A 22,065-nucleotide genomic window follows, 5' to 3' on the forward strand; every position below is an offset into this window, starting at 1 on the left:
TCATCTAAATTGTTTTTAGGGACATCTAAGTGTCTTAGTTGTTTGAGCATCTTATTTCAGTTCAGGTTGTGAGCTTAGGGTTTGTGAGGTCAAGCCCCATGTCATCACTGCTGTCAGTGGCAGAGCCCCTGTCAGATCGCCCTTCTCACTCTCTCTCTGCTCCTCCCTTTCTTGAACTCTCATTCTCAGAAATAAATAAAATAAATTGTTTCTTGTCTTTAGGGATACTTTGCTTCCTTGATAAAGCCTAGTTTCTGGAGAACTATTGTTTTATGAGTATTTTCCAGATTTTGGCTATTTCAAGCAGGGAAAATTCTAAGGAAGGAAATTTTGGTTCTCATTATTCCATTTTAGGTATAAATGGAAGATCTTATCAATTAACCTTTAATTTTATTAATACATTTTTTTTAGTCCTGGGATTTTCACTTGATTTTTTTATACTCTGTTGAAATGCTCAACTTGCCTCTAATTTATTCAACATATATTATTTATTTATTTATTTCTGAGAGACAGAGCATGAACAGGGAAGGGTCAGAGAGAGGGAGACACAAAATCCGAAACAGGCTCCAGGCTCTGAGCTAGCTGTCAGCACACAGCCCGATGCGGGGCTTGAACCCACGAATGGTAAGATCATGACCTGAGCTGACGTCGGACGCTTAACTGATTAAGCCACCCAGCCCCTTATTCAACATATTAATCATGATTATACATCAAGTTGTATCCAATAACTTCAGTATGGATCTCCTATGAGTCTGTTTCCATTTTGTTTTCCCTTCTGCTTTTAAATCATCCTTTGTACTTTTCATAATTGGACTAAGTTTTAATGAATGCTGCATACTGTACCTGAAAAATTGAAGATATAATACTATTGATGTTATGTTCCTCCAGAAACAATTAACTTTGCTTTTAATAAACAATAGGCTAGGATAAGATCTCTTTAATCCAATCAAAATTGAACTGGTATTAAGGCGGGTGTCAATTCTTTTTTCCCAGGTATAACCCTTTGGAGCCCCAAACAGGGTCCCTCTTTTAAGACATATATTAAATTCCTTTTTTTTTTTTCTTTTCATCACCCAGGTAAGTCTATACAAACTCTGTGCAGCTTTTCAACTATGTTTGAATCAGTATATACTTTGAAGGCAAAAGCAACACTAAGTATTGGGCTTTCCTCTCTGGATTTCCCTCCTCTCTGGGATTAAGTTCTCACTGCCCTGATAGCTTTTAGATGACTTCAGGTATTTTTTTTTCTATCAAGTTTTCAAGGTGTTTTCAGCACAAAGGTTGATCTGAAACAAATTAGTCTACCAAAGCTTGAAGCAAAAAGATCCCAATAATTTATTTTAAAATAACTAAGAAAAAGGAGAAAACAGAGGCACTGATTTAATGGCTTCTTGGCTAAGATATCTTAGAATCTAACAGACATCTGTCAGCCAGGAGTTAAGAAATGAAACAAAATAATAAGGATTTTTCTTTACAGATATATTAAAATATTCATTTAATGCTTACTGCAAACTAGATTAGTGGTTATAAGTCATTTTACATTATGTGTTTTAAATGAACTTTTAAAAATATTTTTTTATCCCAAAAGGGAGTTTGAAATAGGTAAAGCCAGAATTTTATAGATTTGAAATTCAAGACTGAGCTATTTGACAATTATAGAATTCTAAATTATAAATAGTATCAGGAAAAGAAATGTTCAAACTGGAAACAGAGGAGTAAATAAGTTACAGCTGATTTATTTGATCAAATAAAATGATTCAATTTAAGACACGTTTATTGAATGATCACTTTTGCAAGTTACTCTGCCAAGCACCAATGAGAGGAAACATTGATACATAGTTCCACCAGTATTTATTATTAATTTGGATTGAATCATTTTCAGTCTTGTATGTCACAGGAATATATTTTACCTTTTTACTAAAAAAATTCAATTATAGACAGATCTGGAAGAGTCCTGATGTTATGGGCATTTAAAAAAGTGTGTTGCAAGGTTTTATGTTGAGAAATTATGGTAAAAACCTCATCTTTCAATGGCTTATCATCACTAGTATAATGTATCCAAATTAGTGTGTGTGTGTGTGTGTGTGTGTGTCTTTTGCTTATCTGACCAGCCTAATCGTTCATCACTCTCTTTAATCTTGAGTAGATGTCATTTGACTATTTACTCTTCAACATGCCATGTTTGTATGTACTTATTTCTCAGTATGGTGAAGTCTTTTCTGCCTCATTTAACTGGAAAAATTCTACACAAACTCCAAAGTTTAGTTAAATTATTAAATCTCTAACGCATTCTATAACAGCCTTATCTAGGCTTAGAGTCTTACTTTCATAACAAAATATTTTATGAATTGTCTGATCCTGTTTGAGTTCTTGTTTGTTTTGAGATATATACTGGAAATTTTCATTTGAAAAAAGTCAAATAATTCAGACCTACTTCTGAAAAAGTGGTGGATAATATTTAACGATTAAATTGACACAACCATGCATCAATAGATAGCCAAGATCAGTAGACAGCCAAGTTCATAGTTCTTTCTGCCTATAAAATTTTAAAATCATGCACATTTGATGAATTTTTAATTTGGGGTTGATTCACCCTGTTTTAAAGCTTTTGCATAGAGTAAGACTTTATTAATATTTTATATGATGCTCTTTCAAATTTGCATAATTCAAATTTGCATAAAATTCAAACCGTACAGTATTGTTATGACATTTGTTTTATTGTATTGCATCCATCTAACCAATAAACTTATGCAATCCTCAAATATGGGGGGATCTTTTCATCTAAATATCACTGAAGCTTAAACCAAAACTGTGATGGTGTTATGTGTTCAGTAATTGTTGAAGTAGTTAAAAGACAAGAATAGGCAGACCCAATAAGCAATATTTTTTTTAAACTCGCCTATCTTCTCTACAAAATTAAGTTAAAAGAAGTAAGAGAAAAAAGAAAAGAAGGAAGGAAACTTACAACCCAAGAACACATAGAACAGTTTTTGTTTGTTTCTTTGTTTTTTGTATGTCTCTTTGTGTGTTCCACATGCCAAACAGAAAATATTTATATTAGCTGATTATTGATTAAAGTAAATTGGTAATTATTGTAGTTAATCCATTTCCTTTTAATGTAATTTTTATGTTTGTCAATCAACAGTATAGTTTCTTTCATCTCAGGCACTATAAGCTATCCCATTTGATTTTGTACATTAAAAATACTCTTAAAGAAGTTATAATACAAACTATTACAGCTCACTCAATTATTATTTAAGAATTTTGATTTTTAAAAATTCACTTGAAAATGAGTATTTTAGAAAATCAGTATACCTTCTAGAATTATCCTCTAATCTTCATTAATAATGCTTAAACAATTGAGGATGTAGAAGTGGGATTAGAAAGAATTGTTAAAATAATGTATTTTCCTTAAATGTTTATGTTTATATGCTGAAAACAAAAAAATAATAATAAATTTTACTATTTTTTCAAGTTTTTATTTAAATTCCAATTAGTTAACATAGAGGGGCACCTGGGTGGCTCAGTTGAGCGTCCAACTTCGGCTCAGGTCATGATCTCATGGCTGGTGAGTTTGAGCCCCATGTCGGGCTCTGTGCTGATGGCTAGCTCAGAGCCTGGAGCCTGTCTTCAGATTCTGTGTTGCCCTCTCTCTCTGGCCCTTCCCTCCTAGCTTGGTCTCTCTCTGTCTCTCAAAAAATAAATTAAAGAAAAAAAAACAATTAGTTAACATGGAGTTTAACAGTAATTTCAGGTACAGAATTTAGTGATTCAGCACTTACATACAATCCCCGGTGCTTATCACAAGTGCCCTCCTCAATCCTCATAACTTATTTAACATGCTCCTCCCCGGACTCCCTCTCTGGTAGCCACCAATCTGCTCTTATAGTTAAAAGTCTTGATTCTTGGCTTTCTTCTCTTTTCTTTTTCCCCTATGTTCATTTCTTTTATTTTTAAAGTTCTACATATGAGTAAAATCATATGGTATTTGTCTTTCTCTGACTTATTCCACTTAGCACGATAATTTCCAGCTCCATCCACATTCCTTGTATATATATGTATGAGTTCCATTACATATCTTTATATAACTCTTTATCAAAGTCATCAGTTGATAGACATTTGGGCTCTTTCCAAAATTTGGCTATTATTGATAATGCTGATATAAACACCAGCGTTCATGTATCTCTTTGAATTAGTATTTTTATATCCTTTGGGTCAATATCTACTAGTGCAGTTGCTAGACGAGAGGGTAGTTCTATTTTTAACTGTTTGAGGAACTTCTAAACTGTTTGCCAAAGTGGCTGCACCAGCCTGCATTCCCACCAAAGTGTAAGAGGGCTCCACTTACATTTTACTATTTTTGACACATTGCATAAATGCGACTAGCTACATAGAAAATCAATACATGGTTTCTTTCTTAAATTTTGTTAACTTTATTGTCAGATCAAATATATAAAACACTTTTAAAACACTGTAGGCACTCATAATTGATTAAAATTATTATTTGAAATGCTAAGCATATTTATTTACTTGGGGTCACATTTCCATAGATATCTCATAAAATAATATGTAAAAAGTCATCAATCACATCAACAAGAATTTTAATATTTTCTTTTAGATGAACATTTGAAATATCTAGTTGAGATATGTATTTATCTGTTTATTCGAACATACATTTGTTTTCCAAAACTTATTTGTACATATTGAATATATCTACCTGCTTCTTTTTATTAGAATTACAGATCAAATGTTTTAGTTGGCAGAATCATAAACCTTATGGGTGATCATTTTAACTCCAAATTTTGTGGCAGATACCAGACTTACATACTAATAACAGCATTGATGTTTTCTTGGAAAATCTGGGGAACTGAAGACAATAATAAGTCTCTCCATATGTGAGATGGATATTTTGCCTTCCAGTGATATAGACTTGGGATTTTTTTTTTTTTAAACTTGGGTGAGAAATTTATATCAAATGTAGGATGGGAGGGGAGATACACATGATAGCCTTTTATTTCCTCCGGAGTGGCAAAATGCAGGTGTTCAAATTAAATTAAGTGTTTATGTTGTTACTAAAAAGGCTTTGTAATTAACCTCATGTTATGAGGAGAAATTTCCTTATGTAAAGGTCCAGAGAAGAGAGGAGTTACAATTGGTCATGGTTGGAAATTGTCAAAAGGATAGTTGGCAGTGGAATTTTGCCCAGAATTTTGCTGTAGATTTTTTCAGTTAATAAAAAAAGAGAAAATGAACGGGGGAAGGAATGAATATGATATTGGGACATTTATAGTTCAGCCTTATAAGCTTTTTGCTTTTCCCCTGCTATGTTCTCTTATCCATGGACAAATGCCATGTGCCATGAAAGCAATTGGCTCTTTAAACTGGACACTATCCAAAGCCTAGTGTGTAAAGATGAAAAATAAATAAATATTGGAGCCAGAATTTAACACATCTTATCTTTGGAGAGTTATTAATTCAGAGTTACCATATGCGATGCCTGTCTATGGTTAGCGTGGTCAAAATCATTATTAGGCATATTGAACCTACAACACTAATTCCAGTGTCATGAATTCAGTTTAAAAGCAACTCTTCTGCAGTCAGGTTCTGGCAAAACTTCAAAGCTAGCATTCAAAGTCAGAAAGCTTAAAACCATGCAAGCTTATTTAGATTCCTTAAATGGTCTGGTTTAGGAGATTTCTGGGCATTTGAAGCTTTGTAAGCCATTGCAGAATGAAAAAAGTTAATCTGTGCAGCTACGTTTTCAATAACATGACATTAGATTCATTTCAAAGGCTTTTCTTCTGGGGTATCAAACCACACTCAGGATTTCTCCAGGGTGTAAGATACAGTCTCTTCCATATTTATTTATTTATTTTTAATGAAGGGATTGCTTCTTTTGCTGAGGATTATATAATCAGAGGCTAAAGATATTTGTTTTTTTGTTACATTAAAACAGCAAAACTGGGCTGTTTAAAAAATATGCCTGAAACAAGAGGGAAACTGCATTTTTAGGCAGAAAAAATGCTTAAAATTATAGGTGAGCTTAGGAGTGAAACTGACATTTGTGGCCCTAAGGGCTATATCAACATGACATTTGAAATATAACAGTCTAAATACTCTCTCTTTCTCTCTAATATCTTTAGAAAGCATCTAGTTCACTAAGTTAGTAGGATGTATGAAATGCATATTTTTATATTATTGACCATCTCAGCTTCTTTCTATTTAATTCTTTAAAAATGCATTTATAAATGTTAGACAACTTAAGAATTATTAACAAAACCTCAAATAGGTAAGACCCTGAGTAGGCATGAAATGGTAAATAAATGTCTTTGGAAAAAAGTGTTTATTTCTATTTTGTTTCCTTTACATGAGAAGAAAAATTCCCTTTGAATGTAGTATGTTTCTTCATGAGATAAGGAGAATTTCCCATCAAAATGTGTAATTAATACTGTTAAAAGATAAACTGAAGTGTAATAAAATTTTTAAGAATTTATTTGAGCACAAAACTTTTGGAATCAGGTGGCATCCAATCTAGCAGACAGGAGCTCCGAGGAGCTTACAAAATTAAAACTTGTATAGGCAGCAAGGAATGGGAAAAAGAAAGTATATTGCCAAAACAGTGAGTTGGTTATTGTAAAGTTACTTTCCTTGAGGGGAGGGAGAAAGGAGGGTCTATCTGATTACCTAACTAGTACTAATCTGCCAATTTCTGATTGATTCGTTTAAGATACCATTTCTGGGAAAGCCAAAACTATAAGTCATGTCTTGGAATCGTGATGCAGGTCTTAACATAGACAGCTCAGTTTTAGGCCTGTTGTATTGTCTTTAACAGTATTTCCTGAAATACCCATACCCAGTGTATGGGTCTAATACTGTCCTCAGCTCTGGTCCCTACATCTGGAAATATGTTTGTCTTTGAAATACCAGTTTTGGAAATTTAAAAGTGGATATATTGAGCCACATAGCCTGCATTGAGGTTGTTTGTTTGTTAGTTTTTAATTACAAACTATATACCACATTTTACCAACTTAATTTCTAAGTGCCTGGATCACAGTGACTTCACCTTAAAACACATTTTCATCTCTCTGGGTACTTTTTACAGCATTCTCCACAGAATAGATTAATTTAAAACCAGTTTTGGATAAATGGATATATGAAATAATTAAATTTTGATAGTTATTTGGAGGTTCACATATTGACCTCAAATCCAAATTGAAAATTAATGTCATCATACATTTCATTTAAAAAACAGGTTTATGTCCTGAAAGAACTTATGTTTTCCTTTTTACTATTATTTTTCTAGATTTTAAGTAAAATATTTAAATTAATTATACATTTATAACTATATATAAAACTAGNAACATGGAAACTATTTCCAAAATATTACATTAATTAAGAAAATAATATAAATCCATAGTATAGAAGACAGCCATTGAAACAGTGATGACAATTTTTAATGTTCTTTGTCCCCTTGCCTTCATGTCTGTCTGTTCCACCATCTCAGAGGAAAAACTGAAAGTCCATTTCTCATATTTCTTTCCATAATTGTTTCCAGTTAGATTCTGAAGACAAAAGAGGAGATCCCTTGTTTTCTAGAGGCAGTTGTACACAAGCAAGCTGTGATCTTGGAAGCCCCACCTAAGGATCACCTAGTTGAGTCCTGAAGCACCTAAGGTCTTGGGCAGCATTCAGGTGCTTATAGACATGTTCTTTAGAATCTCTGTCTTAGATTTGAGACATGACTGAAATCATCTGTGGCATGTTCTCTGTAATCCTTTGACTTCCATATTGAGGGAATGTGCTTTCCTAGTTTTCATTCTCCTAGCCTGCTGAGCAGCACTTAAATGTCCACTGAAGCAAACCCTTGTAGGAGTGTCAATTTATTTTGTGCTTCCTGGACATAAATCCCTTCTGTGACAAATGAATGATAGATTTTAAAAATGCATCATAATTCAAGTGAGGTGATCCACAAACACATGGGTTTTTTTTAATGCTCATACAGAACAAATATTATTGATGAATGACAATCCTGAACTACAGATCTTCTGAAAAATACTCAAAATATTTTGAATTTTTCTTGGTTGTAGATTTACCTTACGAAGTTGAAAACAAGTGTCCTATGATTAATTTGGGTTTTTAAAAAATGTTTTATTTATTTCTGAGAGAGAGAGAGAGAGAGACAGTGTGAGCAGGAGAAGGTCAGAGAAAGAGGGAGACACAGAATCTGAAACAGGCTCCAGGCTCTGAGCTGGCTGTCAGCACAGCCCGATGCGGGGCTCGAATCCGAATCGTGAGATCATGACCTGAGCCGAAGTCGGACGCTTAACCGACTGAACCACCCAGGCGCCCCTGATTAATTTGTTTTTATTTTGACTAAAATCTAATCTGGTAAATATCTCTGAAAGTATTTCTAAAATTTGATTTCTTCCAGAATTAAATTAGTGCACTTTGGTAACATCATAAAAATTTTGACTAAATCACTTGAAATGAAAATATATTTTACATTTAATGCTTAAAATTAAATTCCCATTTTTAGGGACCTTTCCCATAGATTTATTTTATACCCACTTCATAGACTAATTTCATAAGAGTTTTCTCAAAACGCTAGGCAGGCAACTTAAAGAAATGAGCACTTCTTGTGCCCTAAAGCAAAAGAATGCCCACTGTTTTCTGGAAGAGTAAAAAGAGCTATTGTAAGTGAGGTGCTATTTAAATAACTAGAAGATAAGACAGGAAAGAGAAACTCTTTGTTGTGGCAGAAGGGGCATGACATTTTAGCAAGAAAATACTTTAAATATCAAAGGTGAGTGTAGAAGATAGCTGAAAAGCAACATAAATGTGTTTAATGCCACAAACAAAGTTGAAATACTTGGGTATTTCTTCCTATTTAGGAGGAACAGAGACAAAGTGGAAATCTGAAGTGATACATTATTAGAAACAGATCTAGGACTTAAATGAAGTGTGTGTTTGTGTGTGTGTGTGTGTGTGTGTGTGTGTTGATAGTTTGCTGATACAGTTGAATAAATACAAAACAAAACTTAATATAGAGTTAAAATATAAGTACTAAAGCTAATTAAATCAGTAAAAATAAATGATGAATATGGCCTAAGATAGATATGACTTGCCCAATGAAAATAAAAATAATGTTTAGATGTCAAGGATCATCGTTTTAACCAACTTTATTATAGCAGTACAATGTACTGAAAATGTAAATATTAAAACAGAATTCAGGGAGAATCATGCCAACATATTTTAAGGAAGGTGTTGTAATTGGTTTTAATGAGGTAATATGTAAGTGTATTTAATATTGTCATTGGAAGTGTCTACTAACAATTTAGCACTATGCTGTGACACCCAAGAGAATCCACGTGGGAACTCTCTTCCTAATGCCTTCACCACACACCAGTAAATTCGTAGGTGTAGGCAGAATCAAATGAACACTCTCACCATTAGGTTAACATCACCAAGGCTAAGTGGTGTTATTTTACGTAGTGAAAACTAGAACACTGCTCACACAATTGCTGACATGCAAACAGTTTATATAAGTTACTAACTCGAAATGTCCATTCACATAGCAAGGGCAGTATCTCCATGTTTCAACTGTTTGACACAATGATGGATTATTTATTTACTGAACAGCACTGGTGGCCAGAAAATCTGATTTCCATGCATGAAATCCATGAAACCTCAGCCACTGAACAGTTTCTTTTACATGTGGCAAAGGTCATCTATCAAGGGATTTTCTCACGTTTTGTGTGATTGGTCATGCCTCATTTCCTTCAAGAAAATATGATTTCCCTAAAGTCTGTGCATTTTAAATGACTCACGAAAGGCCTAGAAAGTTATTTCCTCTCTGTTTGTGATAAGCACAGAATATAGAGGCTAACCAACAGGGAACGACAAGCAACTGTTTGTAGCTAGAAACCATATTTAATCCTATCATTAGGAAAGCCTTAGCACTCACCAGGTATAAAAAGGCTGCAAAATTAGACACTTAACCTTGTCATTTAACCTTGCAGAGTTTAATCTATATTCAAACTTCAATAAATATGTTCCATAGACGTATCCTTACATATTAGAAGAGACTTGTTTCAAATAATATATTTCAAATTTAGAGTTTTATTTGGTGAAGGCCTATGTGAAGATTTGACTCCCTTAAAACACAAAACCATCATTTCTATTTTTGGCCTGAAAAGTCAATGAGAAAATAAATGGTAAAAGATTATGTTTTTAGTAAAAATTTTAAGACAAATAAATATAAACATGGTGTAAAATGAATAGCAACTGAAAGAGCACAATTTGCCTGAGAAGTGATTATAATATACTTAGAGATTAAAAAGAAAAAAACTATAGTATCCTTATTTAATTAATGTTTGCAAAACGTTCTTTGGGACACAGTTCAGAAATATCTTAGAGTGATACAAATATCCCAAATCTCTTGATGCTCTCAAGTTAGGTCTAAAAATTTCTAAGTGTCGATGGCTAGTTCATCTAACAAAAATATATCCATGCCTCCATCATTGTACCCATGTGTTCAGTTCCGGCAGGTGATGCAGGAACATCAGGAAAAACCCCTGATTATTAGTGTTATTGTGATATATTATCGATATATCAACTATAGAGAGTAGATAGAAAGATATGACAAATGATAAATAATACTCTTCTCAGTTACTGAGTAAAATATAAAACACTGTCATAGATAGTGTTGTGAATCTATTGAGGCTTAAGCTTCACAATTCCTGATTATATGAACTCTTGCCAAGGCCTTGAATATATTTTTGAATTAGCAATTTTGAATTGTTTCTTTTTTAATGAGGGCTTCCCTAATTATATGAGCTTTAGACCCTCAAAATCTGAATCCATTGACCTGGACCATACCAGGATTTCTTTCCTATTTTTAGTTCCTTGGTGTAATAAAATATTCATTTATCTGCTCAAAATTATTCAGAGTTAGATTTGGGATGCATGAGTGGCTCAGCTGGTTAACCATAGCCTCTTAATTTCGGCTCAGGTTCCTGAGATTGAGTCCTGCATTGGGTTCTGTGCTGACAGTGCAGAGCCTGCTTGGGATTCCTTCTCACCCTCTTTCTCTCTGCCCCTCCTACACTCACATTCTCTTTTACTCAAAATAAATAAATAAACTTTAAAAAAAATGTTACATTTGGGAACACCTGGGTGGCTCAGTGTCTCACTTTGGCTCAGGTAATGATTTTGTGTCTTGTGGGCTTGAGCCCTGTGTCGGGTTCTATGCTGACAGCTCAGACCTTGGAGCCTGCTTCAGATTCTGTCTCCATCTCTCTCTGCCTCTCCTCTCTCTCTCTCAAATGTAAATAAACATTAAAAAGTTTTTTAAATGTTACATTTGGAAGGACAATGAATAGAAACTTTCTCATTTCGTGTGCATATTTGTATATATGTCTAATAGTGAGTTAAGTTTAACTTGTACTGAGGTCTTTTTAGGCATAAGGAATGTAATCATACAGGACAACCATCACAGTTGAAGTTATATTTAAAGAAAGTAGTAAAAAAAATAATAAATTACCTGAGTGTTGCAAAAGATGGGTAGAGAGTTTTACAAGTGGATAAAAGCAGTGTTTATGCACTGACATTTGGATATGGGCAAAATGTGTTAATGCCCTCATTCTCTTATAGTTTTCATGACAATTGATATATGTGAGGTTTGTGGAAAATCATTCTTAATTGCTTTCTTTTAGTTATGGATCTTTCTTGAGCCTCATCTACTTTACTGTGCCAAAATTAACAAAATGATGTAAATGCAATATATTTACACACACACATGCATATACACATATATACTCTTTGGCTAAATTAATATATATGTGTATTTATGGGTGTGTGATTGCATGTGTGTGCATTTGTGTGTGTACACACACATCATTGAGACCAAATATCAACTGAAGGGAATTTAACTTCTTTAGAAAAACAAATTTCCAGTTACTACTTTTGAGTAATTAATCTGTATTAAAAAATAACTACTCACAGACTTGACATTAGACACATATTTCCTAGCTTGTCCATAGTACTGTGTTATAATCAGTGATGGGAATATTAGGAGTTATAATTTTTGTCAATACTTTTTATATCATTTGTTGTCCAAAATATTCCTGATATCTTTCATAAAACTGTGGGAAGGGTCATTTCTGTGACTTTTAACAGTACCTTAATTTATAATGTTGAACTTCTGTTAGTGTATTTGTTTTCAAAAAGAATACTGGAGAGTTTACTAAGATAATTAGAATACATCTTTAAACTATTTAATATTATACCCAGTTCAACTATAGATTCTTAATATTCCTTGATTTTGATGCCAAATTATTTTTCTACCTCACAATTTAATATTTGTTTCCATGAGTATTTTAAATTCTATGTATGTATTTAACCATTGTCCATATGAAGTAAAATGCAGTTTACATAGCTATGGATGATATTCCGCGACCAAGTAATTTTTTAAATTATAGTTAACATAAGTTACAGATTTTCTACTTCATAATTGTGGTATATTTAAGACATGCATTTTCTTGTAATAGATCACATTAATAATTAACTATGCAGATATGTAAATAGATGCTTTGACAATTAAATGGTATCACTTTATTAATTGTACTTTAAGGACTTACAAAGATATTCATCCAAAGAAGTACTTAGTATTTATTTTCCAATATAATTCTTCTTCAATCTTTGTGCCTGTATCCAGTTGGTTTTGCAAATCAGTTATAGCATTTTTTAATTCATTCTGACTACTTCCTAGGTCTTTGATCTCTGCATCAAGGGTTCCTCTTTTTTTCAAGCCCAGCTAGTAGTCTTATGACTGTTATTCTGAATTCTTATTCAGATATTTGCTTATATTTGGCTATGATTTTTTCTTGACTTTTCTTTTGAGGAGAATTCCTTTGTCTTTTCATTTTGGCTGAGTTTTTGCCTTTTGCATGTTTTAAAAAGCTTACTTTCCTGAACCTGAGAGTAATGTTGTACTAAAAAGGGGCCATATACTGTTCAGAACCTGGCACATTGGCAAGTGTTTCTGGTGTATGTTGTGTGCACTCTCCTGTTGCATTTTGGCTGCTCTTTCCCACTGGTCAGTCCTTTGCAGAGCTCCTCCTTGCTTGCAGTGGGGAGTATTTGGAGCTTTAGCTAGGTCTGCTTTGATTTGCTTGTGAAAATAAGCCTCGCACCTGTCACGCTGTCTCCTTCCAGCCATGGAGATCAGTCTGCCAGTTCTCAAATCAATTTCCTGGGTGTTCCAAGTGATCTGGCCTCAATACAGCTGGGTTTGAGGGATGAGAAAAGCCCAGGGACCCTCTAATTGTCCACCATTTTTTTCCCAGTAATATACTTACTAAAAGTAGATTGACAGTCTTTTTGGTGCTTTATCTCCTTTTTAAATTATAAACAAAGGAATATTTCTAATGGATCAAGTCCTTTTTTATTAATTTTGAAAATAATCATTATTTGTAATTAATTTTTGACCGTTTAAGGATTAAAAAATCAACTCCAATAAAACTAGTATCTAGATCACCATTGGAAAGAAACCTGCTTTGTGGTACTCACAACCATGAAACTGAATTTTATTGTTTATAATACTCTGACCATATATAATGTATTTTACTGATTTTTAAATGTTTTATCCTGCAATCCATATATTCAGTACATGTGAAATAAATGTAATTTCTTATGGCAAAGGAATGTCAGTCACTAGACTTAACAACTAAGCAGTGCTTAGTAATTTGTTGACTATTTAAGAACAAAACCAGCATCATTCCACTTTATTATTTGTAAGTATCAAGAGGCCCACAGATGGGGCTGCTTATATGGACTCCAATGTGAAGAGATGACAGTGTATCTAATAGCTCTACCCTGCAGCTCTCTGGTGTCTTTTTCTCTTGGCCCTCTAAATGTTCCAAGTTGGTGAAGAGTTGGTGATTATAAAGGAACTAAATTCCTTTGATATTACAAATTTCAAATGAAGATGCAGTAAAACATTAGGCTGGTGCACTTCTCAAGACAAAATACTGAAATGAATAAAGACCGCCAAAATTCCCTCATATTCAAAAATTTTACCCTGATGCAAATAAAAAGTTCAGTTCACAAAAGACTAGTGGAATTCAATTTTATAATAATATCTGTCTTACTGAAAAGAATGCAGAGGTCCCTGGAGAAAAGAAATGCAGAAGTTTGTATCAAATAAATGTAAAATATGCTAATAAAGTGATTGGAAAGTCAAGTGCATGTTAGGGCTGACTCTAGGGATTGCTTTGGTTTCTTATGTTACATTTCGTGACAAAGATCAGATATTTTTTTGATACAGTAATTAGTTATCCTTTTAGTTCAAGTCTAACATACAATCTGTTTCATTATCCAACACTAACCCCCATCTTTATTTTTCTTTCTTCTCATTTTTTTATGGAGAGTATTTTTTCCCATGAATTTAAAGACGTTTAGAACACTATTTGATTAAATTGTATATTTTAGCATTAGATTTAGTTTATCTTGCCCTAATTAAAATGATTATATGATGGCTCTTTCCTTCTTTTTATTTAATTTTTTATAGGGAGAATATGAATCAAAATTTGGGGTTTTAATGAGTAAACATAAGAAGTCAGCATTCAGACATGGTGCCCTATTAAATTATAAGATTTTTCTGTGTTAATATTTATATTTAAACATAATAAATTATATTTGCTGTAATGAATAGCTTCCAAAATAATTGAAATCATGCTACTTCATAATTTTTCAAACCTAGTTAAATGCTTGAAACATTTAAAGTAATATATATGAATAAAGGAAAAAAATTTTGGTAAAAAAAGTTTTGGATAATAGTTACATGCTATTTGGAGGACAAATTACAGATGACTATGGATGAATGTCACAGCTTATTTAAAAAAGTAAGGGATACCTAGTGTTTTAAACTTGGAACCTTAAATAGGTTACCACAATGAGCAATGTTTCTGTCTGTATGAGTTTTATTTTAAGAAGCAAAGAAACACAAAGTTGCATTCTGAGAACTGGGGATAAATGCAGTGAAAATATTTCCAGATTTCATGATACTGAAAGATGGCCACACAACACTGGCATCCCATGAAGTCCAGTAGGATGGCAAGTTAATCACTTACCTAAATTTCTCATAAAAGCTCTAAGTTATTCTTTTAAACTCTTATGATTTAACTCCTTTGGCTTTGACAAATATTCATCTACAACCCCACTGTTTCCTATCTACTACTTCCAGATAGAGTTCTCCACTCCAACCAAATCAAGACTATTATTTTTTTCTCACCAGAAAGGTCTTTGATCTTGATTTTCTTTTAAATTTTGTACAGTGTTTTCAAGTTTCTTTCAAGACTAGTTTTTCTTCCAATGCAGAATTTGAACTCTTGGAGGACAGAGGTATTGCCAATGCTCCTCACCATTGAACTCCAATGACCAGAATAGTGCTTGGAATAAATAGATGGTTAATGAATGTTGGTTCTTTGATAGCAATAAATGAAAGACTATAATCAATCAAGAAAAGCCATAATGAGGGGCGCCTGGGTGGCTTTGTCGGTTAAGCGTCCGACTTTCGCTTAGGTCATGATTTCGCGGTTCGTGGGTTCGAGACCCGCGTCGGGCTCTGTGCTGACTGCCAGCTCAGAGCCTGGAGCCTGTTTCAGTCTGTGACTCCCTCTGTCTCTGACCCTCCCCTGCTCACGCTGTCTCTCTCTCTCTCCTAGAAATAAATAAAACATTAAAAAAAATTTTTAAAAAAGCCATAATGATAGCCTTGATAACAACAATTTAGTGCATGTATACTGTGTGTCAGTTTTCTCATTTATTCTTTAAGTTTCACAATGATTGAGCTGGAAACCACTATTCCCATTTCACATGAGAAAATAAAACTCTAATTTGACAGTAATGTTCAAAGGTATCATATACATGGTCACCTAGAGCTTTGCCTTTTATACATTTTTTTTTAAGTTTGTTTATTTATTTTGAGGGGGGAAGGGTCAGAGAGATAGGGAGAGAGAGAATCCCAGGCAGACTCCTTGCTGTCACCACAAAGCCTGACATGGGGCTTGATCCCACAAACAGTGAGGTCATGACCTGAGACAAAATCAGATCCTTAACTGACTGAGCCATCTAGGCTTCTTGCTTTTTATACTCTTGATTAAGAATATCTAATGTGGGGGAGGGGGACGCCTTGGTGGTTCAGTTCATTGAGCGTTTAACTTCCGCTCAGGTCATGATCTTGTGGTTCATGAGTTCGAGTCCCGTGTCGGGCTCTGTGCTGACAACTCAGAGCCTGGAGCCTGCTTCGAATTCTTTGTCTCCCTCTCTTTCTGTTCCTCCCCCACTTGCATTTTGTCTCTCTCTCAAAAATAAATAAACATTTTTAAAAATTAAAAAGAAGAATATCTAATGGTGAAAAAAAGATCTAATGATGATATTCTGCATATCTCTATGGACACCTTATTTCTTGGATTATTAGTGTTCTTTTTACTACAGGAAATAAGAGTCATAGTGCTTTTACATCTAATCATATTAAACCAACTGCAGGAAACTCAGAACCAATTCAGAAAACTCATCCTAAAATTTTGGTCCTCTAGAATCACTCTTGGCCCCAAAATCTGTATGAGTCATACATACAGATGAGTCTTTTCTTTGGAGAAATGAAACATTAAGGAAAGAGAGCGAGGCAGAGATTGGGAACTGGGTCATACTATTTTACAGGTTGGCAAATCCAAATTCTGCAGAGTAGGCTGGCAGCTGGAGACCAAGAGAATAATTGATATTACAGCTTGACCCCCAAGGCAATCTGAAGGCAGAATTCCCTCTTCCTCTGGGATTTATTTTTACTTTTAATAGCTTTAGCTAATAGTTAAGGTCTATTACATTATGGAGTATGATTTGCTCTTCTCAAAGTCTGTTGATTTAAATGCTGCTCTTACCTAACAAATACCTTCACAGTGACATTTAAACTAGTTTTTGACCAAATATCTGAGTACTGTGGCCTAGCTAAATTGACACATTAATCATCACAGGGCAGCAAAACTCAGTTGCTCTGGACCTCCAGTAAAACATACTCAGAACAGTGCTAGGCTCCCTATTCTTTCTAGCTGGGCTAAATCAGTTCCTGTGGCACTGCAGATGTTCCTGGACAAAATTTATGAGGACCTGGTTACGTTAAATCTGAACTTGCAGGGGATAACCATAGTAGCTGCAGCTGAAATCAGGGGGTAGGCAGAGGAGATGAGACTGTGAGAGTTCCCAAACCTATATTTTTTGGTCTGCCAAATTTACCTCTGCATCTCTAATTTTAACAATTTAGTAATCATGTCAGACACAGAATATCCCACTTAGCAACACATTCTTTATTTTTCCTACCAGCTAATCTTCCAGAATTTTCCTTATTGGTGAATGGCATCAATGCCCATCAATTTACAGAACTTATAAAAATGGGAATCATCTCAGTTCTAGTCTTTGCTTTATTCCAGTATATTCTCTTGGCTATATCTTCACTACTTCCACTGCTGCCCTCCTATTCCAAGTTAACAGTTGTAGATGAACAAACCAAAATAGGCTGCAAAATAGACATTTAACAATATAAAGCAGATCTTGCTGCTCTTGTTCAAAAGTAGCTAATGTCTTCCATCAGAGTCATAATAAAACCCAAATTCTATACATAATCTGACTCATTCCTGACCCTTGACTGCCTCTCTCATCTCTTCCCATTCCCTTATTTGTTGCACTCCGGTCATATTTCATTCACATATCTGCTCAAATGTCACCTTCTCAGCAAGCCTCTCCAAGAATCCTTTACCTAAAATTGTCCACCCCTTCTCTGCCTCTTACCATCACGCTCTTTTATTGGTTTCATGGACTGAGCAATATTGGCATTATATTAAACATTTGTTTGTTTTCCTTCCCTCATTATAATGTAAGTTTTATGAGGACAAGGTTTTGCCTTATTTCTGTCTTTATTTTATATGCTTAAAATGAGACTAGTACACAATTGCACTGAATAAATAGTTGCCAAGTGAAAGTGCCAAGTGCTATTGAATTTAGATACATACTTGTTATAGTCGTTAGAGGCAAATTTAAAATCACAACCTGTTTATGTATGACACAATTGTAATAAAAAGGGATTCATTCAGAAAACATCTTGGTTATTTTTGCAAAAAAACCAAACCAAAACAAAACAAAACAAAAACCAAGTAAACTGATTGGAATATTTACTTTAATAAGTTACTTGCTAAGAAGTATATACAATTCTAAGGAGTTTTTTTTGCAGGTAAAATTTAGCACCTGATTTAAACAATTTCATAATGATAAAGGGCCACAATGATATCCAGACATGTAATATATATTTTTGTTTATATTTGTTTTATAATTTTAAAAATACAGTTACTAGGGGCTCCTGGTTGAGCATCTGACTCTTAATTTTGGCTCAGGTCATGATCTCACAGTTCATGGGTTTAAACCTTGCCAACAGGCTCTGCACTGGCAGCGTGGAGCCTGCTTGGGATTCTCTCTCTCATCTCTCTTCCCCTTCTCCACTCGTGCTCACTTTCTCATTCTCTGTCTCTCAAAATAAATCTATATACTTTAAAATAAATAAATATTCAGTTACAAGACTTCTTGGCATACATTTTTTCCTCATTTTAAGGTAAAAAAGTACACAATTATTCTTTATTGCTTTAATATTTTTCTTAATAGAATTTCTTTTTAATCTCCATATGACTTATTTGTATCCAAGAATTTGACATCTTAGACTGTATGCAATTCTGCTTCAAATAACATGTGCTTAATATGTGTTTTTAAAAATGTTTTATTTAATTTTGAGAGAGGGATAGAGACAGCATGAATAGGGAAGGGTCAGAAAGAAAGGGAGACACAGAATCTGAAGCAGGCTCTGGGCTCTGAGCTAGCTGTCAACACAGGGCCCAACCCTGTGGGCTCGAACCCACAAACTGTGAGATCATGACCAGAGCCGTAGTCAGACACTTAACCAACTGAGCCACCCAGGCACCCCTTAATATGTTTAATTAAATGAAAATAGCTAACACTAACATGGATGCAGATTCTATATGAGACTTATTAAAGTATCCTGAAAATAACTCATAATTAAATTTTCAATATAATTTGACATTCTCAAGAGGAAAACAATAGCAGTTTGAATGTTTAATTGTAGAACAAAAGAAAAAAGTGGATGGCTGTATATTTAACCTTGACATTGACATTAAAGGTATTAAAATATTATTACATTGATAATATAATCATGGTTTTTACTTTATATTACTTAATAAATGAATAAATTAGCTGGAAAAAAGGTCTTCAGTCTTTTGTTTTGTGAGTAGTCTAAATACCATTTGTGATATAACTTGACTTTTGGTGAAGTAACTTGAGACACTAGACAATTATTCTGAAAATTGTTTCAAAACGCAAATTTCAAACTGTCCCTTAAGAATTTCATAAAATCGGGGCGCCTGGGTGGCTTAGTCGGTTAAGCGTCCGACTTTCGCTTAGGTCATGATCTCGCGGTTCGNTCTCTTTATTCTTAATTATATAGATTTAGACAGTTTTATATAAATTATATAAATTTATATAAATTACTCTCATACTTCCAGTATTTAAAAAATATCTTCTCATTAAAATTTTTGAGAAGGTAATTTTTATAAAATTATTTCTCCTTTCAAATTAAGTTTTTATTTTTATTCCTCCCTTACTGACCTCTAATTCATTAATATTTTCCCTCCAGTTAGGTACTCAATCTGACCAAATATTACGAAGTATCATGTTTTCAAATGCTAGGTCTCATTTCTGACACATATCAAGTCTGATTTTTGTTATCAATCAGGTTCTTTTTAGCCTAGCTTGGTTTCAGTTTCTATTTGACCATTAAGCGTTTCAATACTATGTTCTGTTATTTTCCTCCAGGCACAATCATATTCTCAAATTGAATTTCTTTCTACTTTTTTCAAACCAGAGAGTGAAACTGATAGTTTTGAACACCCCTAGATGCTATCTTCAGCTTCACGGTGTAGCATCATCACCATCCTACATCTGCACAACACCATCCTGCACAAATCTGCTACTCCATATGTCACACCGTGTGAGGAGATTACAATGGGCTTGGATTTGGATCTCAGTCAGAGAGTCCCTGGAGACATTTTGCATAAAAAAATATTGCTGAAGCCAACATTTAAATCTTTGCCTAGAGCTACCCCCACTCCAAAGAGAAATAGTATGAGAATGAAAGCACAAACCCCCAAATTCAATCACCCTATTTTTTCCCTTCTTTTGAGGAGTTTGTCCTGTTCTCCTGTGATTCCTTTCTGTGTGTACTGGCAGTTGTCAGATGGGCTTTATTTTTAAATTTAAATGATTTATTTTGTGGCAGTGCTGCCCACTGCATCGTATCAATGTCATCTCTTATTCTTTTAAAATTCAAATGTTTGGGGGCGTCTGGGTGGCTCAGTGGGTTAAGCGTCCAACTTCGGCTAAGGTAATGATCTTACAGTTCACAGGTTCAAGCTGACAGCTCAGAGCCTGGAGCCTGCTTCAGATTCTATGTCCCTCTCTCACTCTGCCCCTCACTCACTCATTCTCTGCCTCTCTCTCTCTCTCTCTTAAGAATAAATAAAACATTAAAAAATTTTTAAATTCAAATGTTTGGCACATACATTGCCTTAAATTGTTTAAGGCTCAGAGACAAGGAAATTATGTGGAGGGGAGGAAGTATACTTCCTATCACTTTAATATTGAGAATAACTGAAGCATAAAATGGTTATTAGTGGGAATCTTTGAACCTAGTTATGTGTTTCTTTCAGTCAGAAGCTGTGGATAAATACTGCTCACAATATACTGACAAATAGTGAAATCTAGGAGAAGGTAAGCTGTAAAAGAGATTCAACAATGCAGAGAACAAAGATACCTTGAAAAACAAAGCTGATATATCACAGTGCCCATACTTTTTTTTTCCTTGTCAACACAAGCAGAATGAGCAGAAACTGGGAAAGGTGATTAGCATTGAAATTCAGAAAGTTTTTCATCAATAGCATAAAAAGAATTCGACTTGCAAACATAAGCATAAAATCCATTGTGTAGAAATATATTTCTTATAGGAGTATATTTATTTGTTAATTTTTATTAAAAGTGACTAAAATGTATTGTTTGGTATATATAGTTTTTAGTAACATTATTTAAATATAGTATGGCAGACCAGTTAGATATTAAAAGCATATTTAAAGGCGGCATCTTTGTACACTGAAAAGACCATTACTTTTGTGTGTACAGATTATTATGAGTCTCAGCTACAATCCACGTGAGAGTAAACTAGCTTCTTATTATATTCTTCTGGTACTGAAAATTATTTGTTTTTAATCTCTTCAGTCCAGTGGTCAATAGTATAAAGCACATCTCAATTCTGCCTCTCATCTTCATTTAAAGTACATTCATTTGGCAATTTCAGCATTCTAGAACATATTTCAAAAGGAAAGAAGAATCACTGGCCTCTAAGCAATAACAAGATTATTATAAAATCCATACACTAATGTGTATGTACTCCTTAGCAATTACTTTCACCTTCGCCTCCTCCCCCAAACTCTCTCTGCCTTAGAGAAACATTTTTCTCCATTCCAAACTCAACTTAAATGCCTCTCTGACTCACAGGGTCAAAAGTAGTTGTTCCTTCTGCGTTGCCATTTCATTTCTGTTATACTTCTTATCTTCCTTATGTATTTTTTAATTATACTAAAGCATAAGTATTAAGGAACCAATGCAAAAATACACCTCTATATTTGCCAAAAAAATCATCTGCATGGCAATAACTCAATAATAACCTTAGTTTTACTTACAGAAAGTAAGACCCTCACTTTGCCATCATTGACCCTCCTTTCATTTGTACTAGATTGGATTCTATAACAGACCAGAGGAACAACGTGTGAGGCATTGGGGAAGAACCAGGAGTTGGGGAATTATTAACTGAGGACACAGTGGTGGTGGATGATGATGATGATGATGATGATGATGATGATGATGGTCAATAGTCATGACTGTGAGACAGAAGAATTT

Source organism: Crocuta crocuta, unplaced genomic scaffold (genome assembly GCF_008692635.1).
Source record: "Crocuta crocuta isolate KB4526 unplaced genomic scaffold, BGI_CrCroc_1.0 scaffold247, whole genome shotgun sequence".
NCBI lineage: Eukaryota > Metazoa > Chordata > Mammalia > Carnivora > Hyaenidae > Crocuta > Crocuta crocuta.